This window comes from Dermacentor andersoni, chromosome 2 (genome assembly GCF_023375885.2).
Source record: "Dermacentor andersoni chromosome 2, qqDerAnde1_hic_scaffold, whole genome shotgun sequence".
Taxonomy (NCBI): domain Eukaryota; kingdom Metazoa; phylum Arthropoda; class Arachnida; order Ixodida; family Ixodidae; genus Dermacentor; species Dermacentor andersoni.
Genome location: NC_092815.1, coordinates 197362173 through 197382830, shown reverse-complemented (window position 1 = coordinate 197382830; position 20658 = coordinate 197362173). Strand labels below are relative to the sequence as shown.

The 20658-nt window shown below is 47.3% G+C and overlaps 1 long non-coding RNA gene across 2 annotated transcripts in view; it reads right to left on the bottom strand.

Annotated features, from left to right (window-relative positions):
• Positions 1 to 14790: 14790 nt before the first annotated feature.
• Positions 14791 to 20658, bottom strand: part of LOC140215996 (uncharacterized) — a 126071-nt gene continuing 120203 nt past the window's right edge. For both annotated transcript variants that reach the window (XR_011892634.1, XR_011892633.1), the window contains one exon: positions 14791 to 15037. This is a non-coding gene — a long non-coding RNA (uncharacterized lncRNA). The remainder of the gene's footprint in view (positions 15038 to 20658) is intronic.

The following is a 20658-nucleotide window of genomic DNA, read 5'->3' as shown; positions in this document are numbered from 1 at the left end:
CCTTCGAAGGCGTCAAATGGGCACGGGCCATCAATGCAGCGTGGTTTATACGCTGGAGAGATTGCAGAAATTCTGCACAGGCTGTGGGATTAACAAGCATCATCTTCTCCAGCGTACCGGCCCGAAGTCCGCGCAAAAGATGACGCAAGCGCTCTTCCTCCTTCATGGCTGGGTCCAGTCGGGCACAACGTTGCAGCACATCGTAGTGATACTGCTCTGGGCTCTCAGACGGCAGCTGCACTCTGTTTTCCAAGCGCAGGTACGCTATCTCTGCTACGTGGCGGCTACTGAAGCAAAATTTCAGCAGCGCAGCCCACTCCTCCCATCTATTCGGGGCACCGGTCAAAATTTTGGTGGTGTACCATTTTTTCGCGTCACCCTCCAAAGCCAAATAAAGAAATTTCACCTTGGTGTCATCGTGCCAGGCGTCGACTGATGAGACGTCCTCATAGCAAGTTAGCCACTCCAAGACTGATTCTTCAGGGGTACCTTTGAAAAGTGGGGATCCGATGAAGGGTCTTGATGTCGCAGCAGTTGGAAGATGGGCCATTGTCGCAGCGTCGTTCGTACCGTTCTGGCTTCTCAAGGTTGGGCTCATCACCGTACAGGGAGTCTTCAGTACCCCGCACCTCCACCACTTCGTGGCGTAAGAAAGTTGTCCGGTACTTGTTCCGCGCCGGAGAGATGAAGCGAGCACACTGGAGATCCGTAGACATTTCCTGATTTGATTTATTTAAACTTTGGTTAACCAAGTATAAGCATTTACGCACTTGTACAATTCATAACTGCGACATCTCAGCAGCACTCGCTGCGACCTCGTCCATCGGTGTCTCCGGCCGAGCTGAACTGGGACCCTCGGGAAACGTCACAACATTCCGCCCGAGAGCAAAGAGATCACCAATACCAACTCTTAGTTGACCAGGGCCAATCAGGCCGCACAGATTCAAATCCTCACAGCCAATCCTTGGCGGACTTCGCCGAGTTTGAACTTGATGACAGCCGCTTGCCTGAGGAATTATGACCCAAAGAAAAGATGCACAAAAAACTACAGAGACATCCGTTGGGCTTTAGACGAACTGGCGGCGTCTACAAAAAGAAAGCGCACAAAAGAGTCGAGAAGCATCCCCGAACAGTTTGAGCAATTAGGAGGCGCCGCTTCCGTCGCCAGTACAAAGGGGGGGGGGGGGGGGGGGCGACAGCGCAGCCGGCCGGCCGGACCCTCAGGCGGAACGGGGGTGCTGCGCGTGAGATCCCCGCGCCCCCAATCGGCCTCGCGACTCGTGGGAGAAAAGACATTTTGAGATAAAAGCGGTAAGAAAGAAAGGAACACTGCCACACAGCACAGGCAACGAAAAAAACGTAAAGACAGCTACACAACAATATGTAGCCTGTAGGAGGTTCTCAGTTCTAACTTTAGTTTTCTCAAGCATGCTTTTGCATGGTAGCTCTGAACCTTGCACCAACCAGTCATCGCCTGCGCCGGGCCCACGCAGCACTGGTTGAGGTACGGAAGCAATCTGCTTCTTGTCTTGTGACCTAATATCAGTATGTTTGCCTACAATGGCATGATCACAAGTTGTCTCTCCTTGAGACACTTTTTGCTCGCTGAGGCCTGACGTCAAGTCGGAGGGAACCCTCGGGTTGCCGCTGCACTGCTGTGCTGCGTCCTCAACTGCGGATCTTGTCCCTTCGGGGCGAGCATCCGCGAGTGATGAATCTAGGCATTTGATACTAAGGCGTATCCCGCGAAGATCCTCCTCCAGACGTGCCCTCTCAGCTGCCTGTTCTGCCACATGCCTGTCGCACTCCCACCGAGCTTTCGCGCATATTAACAGCCATCTGTCTTGCACCCACCTGGTAAAGTGTGCCCCATGCAAACCCAATCGATGGGCGACGGTGGCTAATTCAAACAAACTAATTTCTGGCTGTTTCTTGCCCAGATATGCGCCCTCAGCTTCCGCGACTTTAAGCCGTGATTGTAAATTTCTCTCCTCCCGTGCAAGTTCCTCCCTCCTAGCCTTGCGCTCCTCTGCCTGCTCTTCTCGCGCACGCGCTTCCTGCTTGTTCAACCATGACCTCAACTCCGCACCTTCAAGCCCCATGCGTTCGGCTAGGGCTAACAGCTCTCGTGTGCTAGCAGCCATAGTTCCTAGCCTTTACAAAAGAATCCTAACGAACGGCTTTGTCCTGTCGCGGAAGCCAATTTGTGATGCCCAAATATGGGGACAAAGGTTCGTGTATTCAAATGTTTTAACGGTTCTCTTTGGCGGAGCCTCCGAGAACCCAGTTCAGGACAAAGCCGTTGGTTTGAACACACACACAACCTTTTAATATAACTAAAAAAGGCTTAAGATAAATAGAAGAAAATAGAAAACGTAAAAGAAACTCAAATAGACATCATCGCAGAAAGAAACACACTTGGTGCTAGTATGGAGCTAACTAGTCACACAACAGTCTCGACGCGGCGACGCGGCGACAAGCTGACGAAAGGAGTGGCGCCGGTCTCACCAAAGGTCGTGGTGTAAGTTCGTTGACCGGGCGACCGGAGCTGGCCATCTCTGGTCTGGAGAGGTGAAGCAGGCGGCTTGGTGGCACGAGCAGACGGCGGCGGTGTTCTGGCCGGGCAGCTGGGTGCAGAGCTCGGGCCCGTAGCCCGACTGCTCTTGTCCTGCTCACGGGCACAGAAACTCGAACGCCGGCCTCGGGCAGCAGGCGGCACGGCAGGCGGAGGTGGCGTTCTGGCCGGGCAGCTGGCGTAGAACTCGGGCCCGTAGCCTGACCGTTGTCGTCCTGCCCACGGGCGCAGAAGCTCACCGGCCTTGAGGAGATGACGGCACGCTCGGGTAGACGGGCGACGCACAGGAACAGGTTGGCAGGAGGCCCCGGTCGGTTGAAGTCCTGGTGGCTCGGGTCCGAAGCCCGACGGCCCATCTTCAACGCCCGCTCCGGTGGTTCACCTCCTCCTGGCGTCGCTTCCTGGAACTCTCCTGGCGTCTCCCCTGCGTCTCCTTTCTGCCAGCGCACCACGATTTTTCTTGTTTTCTGGCAGATTAGTCGTTCTCCGATTGGTTGTCTCATGCCCCGTGGTCTTTCCTAATTGGTTTACTTTTCTTCTTTTAGTTGTTTTTCTTGCGCCGCGCGTTCACGTGCCGGACGCTCTTCGGCGTTGTCTCCAGCACGGAATTTCTCTCGGCGCGCGCACTCCTTGTCGTCTGCTCCTGACCGTCCCGATCCACGCACCATGTCGCGCACCACACATCACAGTCCTGCAGCTCGGCTTCATTCAGCCACTGCTGTGATATGCATCCATTGGAATTTTCACAGATATTGTTCAGTACATAGCACGCACGCAAAACCACTGGCACATAATTGATATCGCATTCCATGCGCTTCATTAAGAACCTGAAACGCGCTTTTAGCTTTCCTATCATTTTAGCCTTCAGCTTTCAGCCGGCACCACCCTCTTCATCCGGTTTTCTATTTTCAGTGCACTGGCTCGGCCCCATCGAATCCCTCTCCACTTGAGCGTGCTCCTCGCCTCTTGGGAAGCAATTAGATAAGGCAAACCCCTCAGTGTAGGCAATGCCATTCGTTTTTCAAGCAAACAAAAGTGAGCTCCTATGAACGAGGAGAGCGTTTGATTGGTTTGTTCAGACAACCCTGCGAATGCCTGCTCGATGCTTGCGTCGCCGGTTACGCAAAGCTGACGTCAGGAGACTAGAATAAAAGCATATTAGAATAGTTTTACGTTATATGGCCCATGGTCGCTAAAACACGATTAATTTGCCGCAATAACGCAACAGATTGTTTTCTTATTCACAAAGTTTTCGCCCATTTCTAAATCTTAGTGTACGTAACTGCACTCTCTACTCACCAGCGTAACTTTTCGATGCCGCGTGACGACGCTATGCAGGCCGTCGTTGTACGGAGACATGCCGTTAAATGCGCTCTATTGGGGCTCGCGTTTTGATTGGCTAGGCTAATAATTTCTAATAAAGCTTTCAAGTAAAAACTTGAGGAGCTGATTATCTTGTCTAGATGTGCCTCCATCGACTCAGGAAAGTTTGCATCCGCGCAGGTTGTACTTACCGCTAGGACGCTTTGTTACACAGGGGAAACACGGGCAAGCACAGAGACCGGTACAACACAAATTCAAAAATGCTTTTCTTGCTTAAAACAAAAAGTAATTTGATAAATGTTTATCAGTTTTAGACAATGAATGCTTTTAATAAATACACTATTTAGCGTCTTTTTACCCAGACCACCTCATTGCTAAATTTGTGACTAAACATAGACTAAAACTAACTTTTCTGCAACTTTGTCGCCAGCTATACAGGCCATATTACGTTATATTCCTCCCAAATTATTTTTCGCTTATAGTACAACTAGCTGCCAATTAGTTATTGTGAAATATAACCTTTCGGTAAAGGTTATCTTTCTGCTAAAAATTCCGAATATACATCAAAGTTTGCCTATTTAGTGGCGTATGAAAACTCACGGAAACGTAAAGATCGATAGCACCTTTTTTAAGTGAAAAGCCTATCTTTATTCTCAAAGAGAAATCGTGTGCTCGCCTAATTTAAGAAGAAAAATTTTTTTACAATGCGTTTTACGACTCAGACTTTCGAGCTTTCTAAAAAAACTTAACATGTTCCTAGCGGTGCTGAAAATTTTTTTCGCAAGAAATGTTTTACAGAAATACTTCTTGCTTTAAATAGATAGTCCTCAATTTTTTCAAGGAAATCGCTGATGGTCGAGTGCCAAGGTTGGGACAGTTGGCGTGGAATGACTCATATATTACGAGCGTGTAAACAATATTATTGTTAGCTGAAAATATGGTAAACACAGTATAGAACATGACTTTTAAACGTAACATTGGAAAAGGAAACACCAGCAGTAGTTCGTAGAAATGTTTGCTATTAGACAGCATTAGCTAGTGCTTTTCGAAAATTATTATTGTTACTATTGGAAACAACATCAGAGGGAAGTTCGTTCGATTTTTTCGACGTACGTAGCAAAAATAAGATTAAGAAGTATCTTGCGTGACGTGCACTATTTCTTACTTTATGCTAATGATCATTACGGCGAGATAAGTAATATGGTCGCGACATGAATTTCGGAAGAAGAGTAGGGTGGTGATACAGCTGATAAAAAATAAAAGACGGGAAATTCTTAGACGTGTTTCTAGCGACTGAAGACCCATATTTGATTTCATTCAACATACGCCAGCTGCACGTTGTATGTAGTTCCAAAGAAGAAAGCAAGTTGCGTTCCTTTGGATTAGTTTGTGGCGACAAGCGACCACGTAGACTGGTAAAGTCTCGGGATCTCGCGGGAGAGGAAAAACCGACACCCCTTCCCTTAGCGTAGCATTTTTTTTTTGTCTCTTTTGAAACGCTAGCCCGTGCCGGAGCGTGCCAGCCGCTCGTGCCTACTGCAAATGCCAGCGTCTACGCAATTCTCATGCGACGCCGATGCTGCTGCCGCTACAGAGGTCTCCCCCCCCCTCCCTAAAGAGGGGGAAAGTTCGACGAATGATGGAAAGACCACGTGACGCGGCGTGACTTGGCGTTGGTCTTGGGTGTCACGTACGGAGACGGCGGCCAAAAATGCAGCAGGGTTGGGTCGCACATTCATGGGGCCGATGGCGCGGGTGCTTCAATGTATGGGGGTTCTGAGACGTTCCAGGGCAATTGTGCCTGATCGGCCGTCATGGGACGACGCTCGAGAACACACTATAGGCCGGAATAGTGTGGTTGCAATGGTTTCCGCACGGCACAGTTACGCACGAAAACGTGGGTAGCAGAGGTGAGTGCGCGAGAAACGTTCGGAGACCTTCCTTCTTGTGAACCTGTAGGCACGGCACGTATCTGGTCCTGCTGGGCAGAGGTAGCCAGACACATTTTATTGTCAGTAAGCTTTCGCGAAGCCTTCGTGTATTCATATAAAAAAAGTAGGAATGATCCTTGACGCAGTTGGTGGTATGAAAAAACTAACGATGTGCGGCTGTTCCGGAAGTCAAAGTGGTGGAGAAGCCAGTTCCTAAAATAGAAGGAGTCGAAGTAGATGTAATATCGAAAGTCAACGCGTCTCTACTTGATAAAAAAGGAGAGTGAGACATGAAGATCATGGCAATAACATTAGAAGATCGAGGAAGCCATCGAGAAAGCCATGTCATCGTCATGATTCTCATGTAACATTCGTTGTTAACCGCCGTCCTTTCCCCCACCCCTCATGTAATGTCCCGCCAGGGACCCTTGAGGTTCAAATAAATAAATAAAATAAATAAATAAAGATGAACAGCGTTTGGCGAACACAGATGAGAACACACCCCGTAGCGGAAAAGATTTCTACTGTGAAACAGTGTCGGGAAGCATAACGAGGATTCATGAGTAGACTGCACTAGCTGAAAGCAATTTGGCATAGGTGGCTCGCAGAAAGGGCACACTGATATGCCGAGTACACACTTTAGGTTCTGTTGAATCTCTCACTATAGAATCCAATGAAGAAATAAACACTGTAGAAAGATACTTTTGGGAAGTGGGAAACTTCAGTCTGAGACCACCTGAACACATCAGAAGTTCGAGCCGCGGTGGAATTATAAATACAGAATTTGACGCGATAATTTACACATGGCGCTACCTCACAGTCCCCTACCAACGTTAAATAGCACACTTTTTTTTTTCAATTGTACACCCTCTCCGCTAACACACCCTCGGTCGTTGTCTCACCCACCCTCCTTTCTCTCCCCTTTAGAAGAACCCTAGCCATATATAAACGGTGCCAACGAAAGCATATGACGCTTTAGTGGGAACTACCAGGTAAAACTTTTGCGGAAGGAATATTGTAAGCATGAAGGGTCTGAAAGATCTTATGTAAAAGGTTATCCAAGTGTCCAGAAAGCGTCAAAAACACCAAATATCATATGTAAATATAAGTCATTCGGTAAGTACTACCCGTGAGCAATGGCAGAAAGAGCCCATGAAGTTGAAAAGTGCGGACATGTACTGTATTACATGCCAAACCAGGCACTGATAGGAGAGCACAAGATAATGTCCGTAGTAGGAATCGTGGTCGACGCTTCGTCATCGGCCAGTCCCGGTATTTCACTGAATGTCCAGGTCAAAAGAAGAAGAGGAAGTGAAGAGAGAACAAGCAGATCGAATGTAAACAATAAAGAGTTTGTCAGTCTCAGATGCTGTATTCTATATTTGGGGCAGCCCAACAGAATGTGGATAGAAGTACGAGTTGGAACTACTACAGCGGAACAACCGTACTTCACGTCGTACCAAGCCCAAAATGAAAAACAAGTCGAAGTCCAGGAGACAGCGACGTCACCAATCTGCTCCAGTTCATCGCAACTAAGGCTAAAGTCACTGAAGCGGGTCTCAGCCGAGGTATGTGGAAGATCAATATCAAAATGTCCGACTACGAAATGCACTTCAGACAGTTATCGACTAACAGGCCTTTTCGAAATGACAATAGGCAGGACATTGCTATGGAGCAGATGTTGAAATAGCAGGCATCACAAATTGAGCAACATGCGCAATTGGTTGCTGTGCTAACAGGAACTCTACGCGCTAAGACTGGTCCCAAAGCTTAATTAGTGAAACCAGACATGTTCCGTGGGACATCCACGTCGGCAACCACTTGGGTGAAGTTCTTTCAGTACGCTTGTGAAAACTGCTGGGTGGCGTCACTGGATAATGTGCAGTATATGAGATTGTTCCTTGTACACATTGTCAAGAAATGGTCAGGAAATGGTCCCAGACCATGAAGATGATGCCTGGGATCACTGGAGAGCAAGTTTTATCCCCGCTTTTGACCAAAACCGGGTCGATCGATGGGACAAAGCTATATTTCTGCAAACAACGCTCAAGTTCACAAATTCACCATTTCTACAAGAGACAGCTGTTACTATTAGCAGATCCTACTTCACCTGAGTCGTCTATTGCGCCGTAAGCCATTCACGGCATGACAAAAGAATACCAAATGCAAGTGTAAATATGGACGCCCCCCCCCCCCCCCCCCTCCCGAGACGATTCCAGACCTACTGGGGTGCCATAACGACGTGTGCCATGAAGCCCTGGGCCCGCTGCACAGTATTATTAGACCCATTCTTCCAGAGCTCGTCCCAATAATACAGCAAGAGCAATTACAGCATCCACCAGAATCGCAGCTTCTGACTATTCCCTTAGCAGCAGAGTCTGGCTACCTCTGCTCAGCAGGACCAGATACGTGCCGTGCCTACAGGTTCACAAGAAGGAAGGTCTCCGAACGTTACTCGCGCACTCACCTCTGCTACCCACGTTTTCGTGCGTAACTGTGCCGTGCGGAAGCCATTGAAACCACACTATTCCGGCCTATAGTGTGTTCTCGAGCGTCGTCCCATGACTTTTGTCGTGAATGTCAACGGCCGATCAGGTACAATTGCCCTGGAACGTCTCAAACCCCCCTACATTGAAGCACCCGCGCCATCGGCCCCATGAATGTGCGACCCAACCCTGCTGCATTTTTGGCCGCCGTCTCCGTACGTGACACCCAAGACCAACGCCAAGGCACGCCGCGTCACGTGGTCTTTCCATCGTTCGTCGAATTTTCCCCCTCTCTAAGGGGGGAGACCTCTGTAGCGGCAGCAGTATCGGCGTCGCATAGCGCTAGCCTTTTCTCCTTCCCCACAAGAATCACTTCTCTCTCGCATGAGAATTACGTAGACGCTGGCATTTGCAGTAGGCACGAGCGGCTGGCACGCTCCGGCACGTGCTAGCGTTCCAAAAGAGACAAATAAAAAATGCTACGCTAAGAGAAAGGGTGTCGGTTTTTCCTCTCCCGCGAGAGCCCGAGACTTCACCAGTCTACGTGGTCGCTTGTCGCCACAAACTAATCTAAAGAAACGCAACTTCCTTTCTTCTTTGGAACTACATACAACGTGCAGCTGGCGTATGTTGACTGAAATCAAATATGGGCCTTCAGTCGCTAGAAACACGTCTAAGAATTTCCCGCCTTTTATTTTTTTTATCAGCTGCATCACCACCCTACTCTTCATCCGAAGTTCATGTCGCGACTATATTACTTATCTCGCTGTAATGATCATTAGCATAAAGTAAGAAATAGTGCACGTCACACAAGATACTTCTTAATCTTATTTTTGCTACGTACGTCAAAAAAAAAAATCGAATTAACTTCCCTCTGATATTGTTTCCAATAGTAACAATAATAATTTTAGAAAAGCACTAGCTAATGCTGTCTAATAGCAAACATTTGTACGAACTACTGCTGGTGTTTCCTTTTCCAATGTTACTTTTAAAAGTCATGTTCTATACTGTGTTTACCATACTTTCAGCTAACAGTAATATTGTTTATACGCTCGTAATATATGAGTCATTCCACGCCAACTGTATCAGCGATTTTCTTGAAAAAATTGAGGACTATCTATTTAAAGCAAGAAGTCTTTCTTTAAAACATTTCTTGCGAAAAAAAAAGATTTTCAGCACCGCTAGGAACATGTGAAGTTTTTTTAGAAAGCTCGAAAGTCTTAGTCGTAAAACGCATTGTAAAAAAAAAATTTCTCTTCTTAAATTAGGCGAGCACACGATTTTTCTTTGAGAATAAAGATAGGCTTTTCACTTAAAAAAGGTCTTATCCATCTTTAGGTTTCCGTGAGTTTTTCATACGCCACTAAATATGCAAAATTTGATGCATATTGGGAATTTTTAGCAGACAGATAACCTTTACCGAAAGCTTATATTTCACAATAACTAATTGCCAGCTAGCCGTGCTATAAGCGAAAAATAATTTGGGACGAATATAACGTGAAATGGCCTGTACAGCTGGCGACAAAGTTGCAAGAAAGTTAGTTTTAGTCCATGTTTAGTCATAAATTTAGCAATGAGGTGGTCTGGGTAAAAACACGCGAAATAGTGTATTTATTAGAAGCATTCATTGTCTAAAACTGATAAACATTTATCAAGTTACTTTTTGTTTTAAGCAAGAAAAGCATTTTTGAATTTGTGTTGTACCGGTCTCTGTGCTTGCCCGTGTTTCCCCTGTGTAACAAAGCGTCCTAGCGGTAAGTAGAACCTGCGCGGATGCAAACTTTCTTGAGTCGATGGAGGCACATCTAGATAATCAGCTCCTCAAGGTTTTACTTGAGTGCTTTATTAGAAATTATTAGCCTAGCCAATAAAAAACGCGAGCCCCAATAGAGCGCATTTAAAGGCATGTCGCCGTACAGCGACGGCCTGCATAGCGTCGCCACGCGGCATCGAAAAGTTACGCTGGTGAGTACAGAGTGCAGTTACGTACACTAAGATTTAGAAATGGCGGAAAACTTTGTGAATAAGAAAACAATCTGTTGCGTTAGTGCGGCAAATCAATCGTGCTTTAGTGACCATGGGCCGTATAACGTAAAACTATTCTAATATGTTTATATTCTAGTCTCCTGACGCCAGCTTTGCGTAACCGGCGACGCAAGCATCGAGCAGGCATTCGCAGGATTGTCTGAACAAACCAATCAAACGCCCTCCTCGTTCATAGGAGCTCACTTTTGTTTGCTTGAAAAACGAATGGCAGTCCTACACTGAGGGGTTTGCCTTATCTAATTGGTTCACAAGAGGCGAGGAGCACGCTCAAGTGGAGAGGGATTCGATGGGGCCGAGCCAGTGCACTGAAAATAGACAACCGGATGAAGAGGGTGGTGCCGGCTAAAAGCTGAAGGCTAAAATGATAGGAAGGCTAAAAGCGCGTTTAAGGTTCTTAATGAAGCGCATGGAATGCGATGTCAATTATGTGCCAGTTGTTTTCTGTGCGTGCTCTGTACTGAACAATATCTGTGAAAATTTCAATGGCTTCATATCACAGCAGTGGCTGATAGAAGCTGAGCTGCAGGACTGTGATGTGTGGTGCGCGACATGGTGCGGTGATCGGGACGGTCAGGAGCAGACGACAAGGAATGCGAGCGCCGAGGGAAATTATGTGCTGGAGACAATGCCGAAGAGCGTCCGGCACGTGAACGCGCGGTGCAAGAAAAACAACTAAAAGAAGAAAAGCAAAGCAATTAGGAAAGACCACGGGACATCAGGCAGCCAATCGGAGAATGACTAATCGGCCAGAACACAAGAAAAAGCGTGGTGCGCTGGCAGAAAGGAGACGCAAGGGAGACGCAGGGGAGACGCCGGAAGAGCTCCAGGAAGCGACGCCAGGAGGAGGTCAACCACCGGAGCGGGCGTTGAAGACGGACCGTCGGGTTCCGGACCCGAGCCACCAGGACTTCACCCGCCCGGGGCCTCCTGCCAACCTGTTCCTCTGCGTCGCCCGTTTATCCGAGCGTGCCGTCATCTCCTCAAGGCAGGTGAGCTTCTACGCCCGTGGGCAGGACGAGAACTGTCAGCCTACGGGCCCGAGTTCTACGCCGGCTGCCCAGCCAGAACGCCGCCCCCGTCTGTCGTGCCGCCTGCTGCCCGAGGAAGGCGTTGGAGTTTCTGTGCCCGTGGGCAGGACAAGAGCAGTCTGGCTACGGGCCCGAGCTCTACACCCAGCTGCCCGGCCAGAACGCCGCCGCCGGCTGCTCGTGCGACCAAGCCGCCTGCTTCAACTCTCCAGACCAGAGCTGGCCAGCTCCAGTCGCCCGGTCAACGAACTTACACCACGACCTTCGGTGAGACCGGCGCCACTCCTTTCGTCGGCTTGTCGCCGCGTCGCCGCGTCGCCGCGTCGAGACTGTTGTGTGTCCCTGCCGTCGTGGCAAGCCCGGACTTACGCACTAGTTAGCTCCATACTAGCCCCAAGTGTGTTTCTTTCTGCGATGATGTCTATTTGAGTGTTTCTTTTATGTTTTCTATTTTCTTCTATTTATCTTAAGCCTCTCTTAGTTATATTAAAAGGTTGTGTGTGTGTTCAAACCAACGGCTTCGTCCTCAACTAAGTTCTCGGAGGCTCCGCCTAAGAAAACCATTAAAACATTTGAGTACACGAACCTTTGTCCCCATATTTGGGCATCACAAGGACACGCTGCGTGAGCAACCGTCACATGCAACGTACATGCAGGTTGCAAGTGGAGTAGAAGTCAGAGATGCTGTTATTAAATATTTCCAGCAAATCGGACAGCACTAAAGAGAGCCAGTAAATGCACATGCTTAAGTTTTATTCAAGAATTCTGCTAGGAGGTCCACCAGTTTCTTTACTGCGCTCACTTGCCTCTTCCTAAGCGCCCGCTCATCTTTCGAAGCCTCATCAAGGGCTACGATAAGTTGTCTTTGTTGTTCCAAGAGAACTTCCTGGAACTTCTGCTGTTGGGACACACGCTTTCTCTTCCGGTGTGGCCTCGGGAATTCACTACAACTTCCACTGAGTTCAGAGGTGGAAGGCGTTGCTGTAGTCTGCATCACGCCTTCAGGGTCCCTATTCCCATATTCCATAGCCCGCTCAACAGTGGGCTTGCCTGAAACGCTTCCAAGCTCGTCATCTGATGTCGATGGCTGGCTGGCTAGTCGATGGCTGGCTGGCTGCATTTCTGAAATGAGCGTCGATGGCTGGTTTTCCGACGGCATTCCTGAAAAGATCTGAAATAAAGATATCAAGAGAGATTCTTGTATGGCTTAAGAAAAGATGAAGGTGATGTTCTAAGTGGCATGCGAAATTTTGTAATTTCATGATTAGCAAGCAACAGCAAAAGCATGCTACTCGAGTAAAAGTTTGACCTACGTAATGGGCTTGCTACGTAATGTGCACGCAGCACAGTGTCATTTCTATCAGTGTATGTACATGAACATCAGCACTAACGCCAGCTAGCACAACAAGAAACTAAACTCTAAGTGGAAGTGGGAGAAAACTGCTCAGACACTTCGCCAACATCTGCAGATGAAAACGGCAGAACATCTACCCTCTTTGCATTCAGTGCTGTCAACTCCGATCGCTGGGCGGTAGCGCATGCATGCGTAGAAAGATGACGCTCACCTGTATTTGCGAGTCAAGTTGTCGATTTTCGACTAGACTTGCCTGCGTGTCTTGACAGTGCCGTTGGTGCGCAGAGCCTGAACAATGGTATCGTCTTCCCAAAGGCGAATTGACGCCCACGTTTCCGCTTCGGTCCACGTCGTTCGTGGAATAGGCGGCCGGCGGCGCTCCTCTTGGGAAAGACGTGAATCACTCATTCGCATGCGCGAGGCGAGCGATCGCGTTGACGAAAACAACAATAAATGGCACAGTCAGGGCAAACGCAGCAGCCATTCCAAGAACGCCCGGTTCGAGAGTCGAATGTAGCTGCTTAACTCAAATATCTTTGTCAGTGCTCAAATACTATATTATATGCAATAAAAACAGTTATAATTGCACATAAAGTGAAATTAATATAAATGAGGGTGATTTCTTGACTTGGAATTTGAGCACGCTTGGAACAAGAGTACTTCCTTCAGGAACTTCCTTAAACTTCCTTTGCTAAAGGATTGCCGTGTGACACGGCGCGCATCTCCCCCGAGATAAAGACGTCCTTGCTTGAAGGGAGTTAAAAGGACTTTAGCCGCGTCCGTGCGACAGGGGTATTAGACATCACGGAAAAGAAAAAAAAAAGGGGGGGGGGGGGGGGGTCTGCTCCCTTCAGAAAATGTTTCAGAAAATAATTGGCACCTGTAGTTAGACGCCAATTACGGGGCGGGATAGTTATTTGGCGCCGATAATTAGGCCTATTGAAGCATCTGCGACGCCTCTTAGCGAGGGGGGGGAAGCCTAGGATTGGAACGTCCGATTTGAACTGTGGGACCAACAGCAGCACAAAGCGTAGGCCCATGTCGGTCCAGCCAGCTCCTTGAACTATATCCCGCAGTGCGACTGCATCAAACATCACCACCCGTCACAGCGTCCTTGCAGCTGTACTATCTTCGTACGTCCCCTTTGAAGTTCACGGGACACTTCCGCTTTCTCGTCCCGTTTGCTTGTGATGGCGATTTCTCATTGACCGTCTTCGCGCAACGCGCCAACTCTGCGGTCTGTGCAAGCTGTAATCTCTGCGAACAGGATAACCCTCAAAGAAATGGTGACAGAATCTTTTACCATGTTCATTATTTTGCTTTGAAATGAAGGTGCTATAAATTCAAGGAAATATACTACGAGCATGCTTTAGCGCCCTGAAGGTACTAATAAAGTAACATTCTTACGGTCAATTTTTGTTTCGCGTCTACTGCGCCTTAACGTCATGACGCGGAAAGTGGTCAGGTTGGTGCAGGACATTGCAACGCTTTGACGCCAGCTCCAACTCGCTCATTTGTTTGCTGTGCTGCCACGTCGGCCTTCACAACAAGTAGCCACGTAGGGGGCGACTGAGCTTACCATGGGGGCGTAAAAACGCGGCATAGTCGTGCGAACGCGTGGCCACGTTTTGCGAGAGGACGCCACGACGCTTTTATATCCTGGTAAATAAGACCGAAGTTAGTGGCACAAAAGCTCACAGTGAGTGAGTGAAAACTTTATTGCAAATGTCCGGCGATTTGGGCGGGGTGGGGCCATAAGCACCCCAGCCTAGGTGACGACCTCGAGTCCTTGGACTCGGGCGGCTCACATTTTAGGTTAATTATGACAGTCTGAGGCTCGGCAGTTTTTGTTAGCAGATTTAAGTTTACGACATGGATTTATCGAAAGGAAATTGAGAGTGGGGAATATCATTTCAGCACTCCTCTAAGACGTCTTTTACAGCCCTACAAAAAGTCAGTTCGCAGCACGCTCACTAAACCTGCAACGCAAAGTGGTAGCGTAGTAAAAAGTTTCTTCAGATTTCGAGAAACAAACCCAACACATGTGTAGAAATCTTGCCACACCCAATACCATTTTTATTATTTTCATATTCAAGTAATCAGGATATTGGTATCATTAGACCGTGTCTTCATATACTATTACCTATTACGCTTGTTGCAGTGGTCCTCGTCATAAAGTTGCATGCCAGTGTAACAAAAATGTTGAAACAAATGTTGGCACTTTTTCGCCTTCTCTGTAATATTCTCTGTATGGGCCGAGGTAGTGTCGTCTCTCTTCACCCAAAACTCACAATCTGAAGTAAAAAAGAACATTGATGCGCAATTTAGGATTTGTGCCGCTTTCCTGGTGCCATTTTGTAAGCTAGAAGGTACAAAAGGCCAAACAGGGAGTCATGTTCAATACTCCGAAGGAATATAGGCCAGAGAGGTGATAAACACTTTAATGGTGCAATCTTAAAGTGTCCTTCATTGGCAAGCGTCGCGCTACATTCGCGTGTATGTCTGTTTAGGATAGCTGTCGTTAACCTCGCTGCCGAAAGAGAAGTACGGGAATTACTTTTTGTCGAGACCATATAATTTTATATCTTCCTTGTCTCTCTGCGCTTTAGCGCTGGTAAAAGAAGTGTGATAAAATGCGCGAGCACAAGGATACACTAGTCGATCGTGATGAGCGTGCCGGCAGAAAGATAAACTTCTTTGTTAAGACACCAGTTCAGCTGTGATGGGGACAGATTAATATATGCATTTTATCTAGAACACTGAAACAATGGTTTACTTATTCGCTTCTGGAGACGCTTGTTAGCATTTCCGGATACTTGGGTGCATTTGCCTCCTACAGGCTGCCAAGAAGCGGAACATTATTTTGTGCTTTACTTATTGCCTACTGCACCAGCATTCTCTTGTCCACAAATTTCAAAAAGGTTCACCATGCACCTTCAGTTTTTTTATCTAACCTCTCAGTTCTTTTCTGCTCCGTAAAACCCCCGCTATTCCTATTGTCAAGCACGTGCATGACGTCTATGTACTTTATCTTCATACAGATATATTGCACCACGTCGTCTTACAACATCACTCCTACTTTTCAGACCAAATTCACTCAGGCCAATCCATCGCATCTATGTCTGGCCATTTATACTTTCAAGTACTATGTCGCTCATATTTACTTCCACTTCTGTGTTATTTCCGAACCATGCACACTAGGCACATCGATTCCTATGATTCCTTCTAAATATTTAAAAGCTTTATCTGAAACGCTTCGTGTCATAATAATTTCAAGGATTACGCTTTTTGAGATGTTGCTTAGACACATCTCGCAATGCGCCGTTTCACTTTCCTGCACATCACATACTTAGCGATTAATACTCCCCCCATAGGTGTTGTTACGTTTCGCCTACGACGCGCGGTATGGCCGGCGCGGATGCAACGGACGCCGGGGCTTCGTTCAAAGCGGCGGACATTTTGGCCCGTTCAGCGCCGCCGATACGCCTCCCCGCCAAGCGCGTCCAGGCATGTTTCAATGCCACGTGCCTTCAAGTGCGTGTGTGTGTGTGCATGTTGGTGCCCACGCTTGTCAAAGCGCGGCAGCCGGGGAGAGGAGCTCCCCAAGTGTGAAGCGAGGAGGTCTGACCGGCGCCGGCCCGGCGGATGCGTCACTACAGTCGTCCCAACGTGTCTCTCAGCCTGTCCGTGCCGCGCATCACGTGCGCCTCTGACGAGGCGTTCCTTCTTCCCCTCAACTGCGAGAGTATAAAAGCAGGTGCCCCCGGACGCCAAGAGAGAGGCTCCGATTTCTTCCGTTGAGTTACGTGCTCTCCCGTCTCTCCACTTCGGTCGACCTGACCGCCCGCTCTTTTGCGATGCTAGAATAAACAAGTTGTTCTGTTACCAGTCCACTCATGCTTTGCCGGGACCTTCGGATGCTTCCAGTTGTGCCCCAGGCCGCCAGGCCTACGCTACCCTTGGGGCTTGCGACCCATTTGCAACAACGGGCATTTGCAGCGCTGAGATTCCAATAGTGTCTATACTTCCCCTCTAGCACATTTCGAAGCTTTCTTAGATGTACTTCACATGTGCATGTCTGCTTGAAAACAAACTAAAATAAAACAGGAAAGGGGCCGACAGTTGGAATAGCGCACTCCGGTGCAAAAGTAGCAGGGAGAAGCTGCCTCAGAAAGGCTGGCCTACTTTTCGAAGGGTGCGCCTATCTTTGCCAAAGGCAACCTAGTCACTCTCGGTAGGATGGTTTTAACAGGTTAATAGAGTGAGGTCACGTACGGGCTTTGTCGGCGGCGGCTGTAATTAAAATGAATGCTGTTTGACGTTTTTATACATGCTTTATAAGATGACAGGAAAGGAGGGCGAGGGTGAGAAGGCCGCAGGAGAAGTACAAAGAAGGCGGCTTGAATATATTGTTAGGCGCAGAAGAAGATAGCAAGGCTGCAATGAATTGAACAGATGCTATACGCGTCACAGGCGCCGCGCGTTTATGGTCTTAGAAGAGATGGTGAGCCAGTCAGCGTGGGAGCAGCAAAAGGGCAGGTTGAACGAATGAACTGAGCAGCCCCGCGTTAGTGCGATGGCAGCGAATATTTTGAAGGTATTAAGATGGCGACATGTGAGTATGCGAGAAGAGCCGGGGGGGGAGGGGGGATGGTAGCGGAACGATGACTTCAGCAGCTCGGCCTTAGGGTCCCCACGGACGTGTGCAGAGGTAGCGCGACCTTGTTTATTGGAGATGACGGAGAAACAAGGTCACGTTTAGAACTTTGGAACGTGTCAGTGGTGTTTTATGAAAAATAAAAAATAAAATAGGAAGTAATCGGCCGAAGAAGTGGCAGGGGCAGGTGTACATGGAAAAGGGCTCCTATGGCGAAAATATGCGTAGGAACACGGATAAAAATATTAAATTTAGTGGTTGGAAGAGGGGCAAGCAGGGGCTGGAGGCAAAGGAATGGGCGAGCTTAAGACTCTATGTTGGCTGGTGGCATAAATTGTTTTCTTATTTGAGCTAATGATATGAACATTTCAAGTTTAGATTAGAGCTTTTAGCTATTCAAAGTTGCCATGTCGAATATAATTCAGTTCGAGAGTAGCTAAATAAACTTGTGTGGGAGGTATCACTCGGTATATTTGCTCTCGTACGGTGAACGGACGTTTATTTTTTTGTAGTACGTAAAGCTTTGCTTAATCGCATTAATATTAATCGGCTACTAGTTCTGGTAAACTCTGTTTTGTATCTGTGCGATGGCCGTCTATTCTTGTTTTTCTGTTTCAGGTCGCCTTTGTATTATTTGCTACAAACACCACACTCGAAACAATAAACTGCATTGTATGGCGTGCCGGCGAATCTCTAGGCTACCTTGTGATGGTAATTAGAGGCTGTATTTTTATTGCGTTCATCATCGTCATCATCAGTCTATTTTATGTCCACTGCAGGACGAAGGCCTCCGCCTGCGATCTCCAATTACCCCTGTCCAGGGCTAATCGATTCCAACTTGCGCCTGTGAATTTGCTTATTTCAACACCCCACCTATTCTTGTGTCGTCCTCGACAGCACTTCCCTTCTCTCCGCATTCATTCTGTACCCTAATGGCCCACCGATTATCTTCTTTTTAATATTACGGGGTTTTACGTGCCAGGACCACATTCTGATTATGAGACACGCGTAGTGGGGGACTCCGGAAATTTGGACCACCTGGTGTTCTTTAACGTGTGCCCAAATCTAAGTACATGGGTGTTTTCTGGCATTTAGCACCCATTGAAATGCGGTTGCCGTGGACGGGATTTGATCCCGCCACATTTTGCTTAGCAGCCGAACACCATAGCCACTAAGCAGCCACGGGGGGTCCACCTGTTCTCTAACCTGCGCATTACATGGCCTGTCCAGCTCTATTTTTTCTCCTAAATTCAATTAGGATATAGGCTGCCCCCGTTTGATCACTGATACACACTGCTCTCTTCCTGTCTCTTAACGTTACGACTAACATTCATCGCTCTACCGCTCTTCGCGCGGTCCTTAGCTTCTTGTTTCTGACCCAAATGTCAGCACCGGTAGAATGCATTAACTGCACACCTTTCTTTTCAATGATAGTGGTAAGCTTCCAGTCAGGTTTTAACACTGTCTGCCGTATGCCCTCTAACCCTTTTATTCTTCTGTATATTTCTTTTTCATGATCAGGGTACCCTTCGATTATTTGACCTAGGTAAACGTACTCCATCACAGACTTTAGAGGATCACTGTCGATCCTGAAACGTTGTTCCCTCGCATGGCTATTGATCATCATCTTTGTCTTCTGCATAATAATCTCCAGCCCTACTGTTACACTCTTTCTGTTAAGGTTCTCAATCAATTGTTGTAACTAGTCCAAAATGTTGCTGAACAGGACTATGTCATTTGCAAACGGAAAGTTGCTGAGGTATTCGCCGTTGACCATCTCGCCTAATCCTTCCCAGTTTAATAGCTGAAAGGCTTGTTCCAAGCATGCAGTGAATAGCACTGGAAAGATTGTGTATCCTTGCCTTACCCCCTTTTTATAGGTATCTTTCTACTTTTCTTCTTGAGAATCAAGGTAGCTGTGGAGTCATTGTAGGTAACTTCCAATATACTTACGTAAGCCTCCTGTAGTCCTAGATTACGTAATGCCTCTATAACAGCTGGTATCTCTACTGACACTAAATGAAATGGCTTTTTGTGATCTATTAAAGCCATATAGAGACGCTGATTGTACTGTGTAGATTCTTCGATTACGTGATTGATGACATGGTGGTAATTCATCGTACGGTATCCCTTCCTGAAGACAGCCGGTACGCTTCTTTGACAGGAGTCATGTGTTGCCCTTATTGTATTGGAAGTTATCTTGGTGAACATTTTATACAAAACTGGAAGTAAGCTAATGGTTCTATAATTATCGAATTATTCAACGTCCCTTTGTGTGGATCAGTATAATGTTCGCATTCATTCTGTTCTTGGGACCCTTGAAGCCGTGAGACATTTCGTATGAAGGGCTGCAGGCTCTATCTTTGATTAAATTGACTGTTATTGCATTTTCTCCTACCGCTTTTCCGTATTTCATGTCTTCCAAGACCATTCTAACTTCATCGCTAGTTATAGAAGGAGCGTCTGTAACCTTTTTAGTGCTATGAATGGACGTATCGTGGCTGCTCTTGGCACTGTACAGGCCAGTCTAGAATGCTCCCGCTGCTTTTGCTCTAACTTCGAAATTGCTGATGATATTACATTGCTTGTCGTTTAGTCCACACGTCTTGGCTTGTCCTATCACAAGTTTTCTTCTCACTGATTTCATGCTGCGTTCATATTTTACTGCTTCCTCTGTCTTTCTCACGTTATAATTTTAAATATCCCTTACTTTCTCCTTGCTGATAAGTATTGACGGTTCCACAAATTCTATCTGAACTCTTGAGTTGAACACATTCATTATTTGTCGTTCGTTTCTGATGTCTGTTTTTACTTGGGAGAACTTTTCTGGTGGTTGCCTTGGTGCCTTACCTCCTACTTCAACTACTGCTTCTGAAGCCAGTGTAGCTTTTTTTGTCGTTCATTACATTTATGTCATCATCCCTGTGTTCAAAGGATGAATATTTGTTCTCAAGCATCAGCCTAAATTGGCCTTCGTTTACCGTTACGGCGTCTAGGTTGGCCTCTTTCTTCTTGACCAAGTTTACTCTTTCTCTTGTCATATTGAGGCGAATCATAGACCTCACTAACCAATGATCGTTGCACTTTACCCTAACTAACATTAATATATCCTGCACTGCGCTGGAATCGGCAGAAAGTATGAAATCTAATTTTTCGGTTCACCACTTGGCTTTTCCACGTCTGCATTCTGTTGCTACGGTTCCTGAAGAAGGAGTTCATTATTCGCAGCTTATTCGTTGCTGCGAATTCTACCAACAT